The sequence below is a fragment of the Nylanderia fulva genome, unplaced genomic scaffold, assembly GCF_048542155.1.
Source record: "Nylanderia fulva isolate GAGA-0341 unplaced genomic scaffold, ASM4854215v1 Scaffold1971, whole genome shotgun sequence".
NCBI classification, from domain to species: Eukaryota; Metazoa; Arthropoda; class Insecta; order Hymenoptera; family Formicidae; genus Nylanderia; species Nylanderia fulva.
Genome location: NW_028190240.1, coordinates 1 through 1,895, shown reverse-complemented (window position 1 = coordinate 1,895; position 1,895 = coordinate 1). Strand labels below are relative to the sequence as shown.

The window sequence follows — 1,895 nt, the reverse complement described above, 5'->3', positions numbered from 1 at the left end:
TTTCAAACTTTCCCCTACGGTCTTTTCGCTATCGGTCTCGTGGTCGTATTTACCCTTTAGAGGGAGTTTACCACCCACTTAGAGCTGCACTTCAAGCAACCCGACTCTAAGGAGGTTTCCCCCGGGGGCACCGGTCGCTACGGCCGGCACCCTCTACGGGTAAGGGGGCCCCATTAAAGATGGACTTGGACCGACGCGGCACCTCGGGATAAGCGGATCCTCCCAAAACCCCACATTTCCCTGCGGGGAAACCCGGGGGGATTCGGTGGGGGCTCTTTCCTGTTCGCTCGCCGCTACTAAGGAAATCCTGGTTAGTTTCTTTCCTCCGCTTAATAATATGCTTAAATTCAGCGGGTAATCTCGCCTGCTCTGAGGTCGTCGCATAGTGAGTTTTCGTAGCCGTTTGCCTCCTCCGCGTCGCTCATCGTCGTCTCTCCCCCTATAATATATATTATAAGAGGGAAGAGAGAGAGAGCGTCGAACGAGAGAGCAGCAGCGGCAGCACACGAAATACGCGAGAAGGCAAATCGCCGGGGCGCTAACCGCACACACACTCGTTGGTGGTAATGGAGACGATATATGCGGGGTTCGAGATTCTCGGCTCTCCCTTCTCTTTTATATACGAAATTCGGGCGGAATCGATTCGACGAGTACACGACGCGGCGCGCCGGTCCCCTTTTTTCGCTTTAACAAAATTTCGTGGACTCGGACACGCGGTCGGCTCGCGATTCAAAACCCTTCTCCGTAAAGAGGTAAAGGATTACGAATGCTCTCTCCGCCGGACGACGACGCGCCGTATATTTCTCCGTAATACCGTTATGTGTGCGGGCAAGGGCGCCTCGGCATAAGACGCGCGAGCGCTATCGCACCGAGAGACGCGGCACAGAGTGCGAGAGCAGTCCGGTCAGTCTGTGTGATGTACGGAGAGGAGAGACGGTGAGACAAGCGCTACCTACTTTCGGGAGACAACGACGCACGCGCCGCTCTAGGGAAAGCGGTGCCATTCACCGTCCTGACCCTTTTTTTGGCCGTTTGTTGCTCCCTTTGCGCGCGCTCTTACTCTCATCCCATTTCTCCTCGGCTCTCGCGTACACACACGACTTGGATACACAAACACGCTCCCCTCTTAATTCGCGCAGCATTCTCTGGGCGCGCGTTCGCCAACGTTTTACACGCTTGTGCGCTTCTCCTCCATTATTATTATTTCGGTGTGTCATTTCAGACGACGCCAGGATTTGCACCGCGGGCCGGTCGGCGCGGCACAGACACCTCGGGCGAACGTCCAACGATCGCTCGTACGCCCATTGTAAGCGTTGCACAGGGCACAGGCGACGCGCGCGCCATTCTCTGGTCGCCCGCGTCGTGGCCGTGCGCGCTTTCGGGCGCAAGCAGTTTAGGGGTACTAAAACGACCCTCAGCCAGGCGTGGTCCGGGAATTGTATCCGTGGACCGCAATGTGCGTTCGAAATGTCGATGTTCATGTGTCCTGCAGTTCACAAGTTGACGCGCAATTAGCTGCGTTCTTCATCGACCACGAGCCAAGTGATCCACCGTTCAGGGTAATCGTTCGAAATTTTTGGCGTTCGCGAAGAAACGCGCTTCTCGTTCAACCATCGTGGTCTCTTCTCTCGGACGAGAGAGAGAGAATAATCGTGGTGGCTTTCGATCAGCCTGTCCGCGCGCGTCCGAGGACGCGCGCGGACCGCCGCCTCCCGCCAGGGAAGGCTACGGCACAAAGATAGAGTTGTGTTTCTCGTTCGGAGCGTCTCTCCCGCAACGGGAGAGCCGGGGCGGAAGCTCTTTGAAGAAACCGTCGGACCGACACAGGGTTTACAGATTGGTCGAAATATCATCGATCCCTTCTCTGTGTTATATATATTGATAATAATATATGG

General features: G+C 55.8%; 1 non-coding gene across 1 annotated transcript; it reads right to left on the bottom strand.

Moving 5' to 3' along the window:
- Positions 1–1,408: 1,408 nt before the first annotated feature.
- On the bottom strand, positions 1,409–1,562 carry LOC146723455 (5.8S ribosomal RNA). Its single transcript, XR_014924547.1, has one exon. It is a non-coding gene; the product is annotated as a 5.8S ribosomal RNA (ribosomal RNA).
- Between the last annotated feature and the right edge of the window lie 333 nt (positions 1,563–1,895).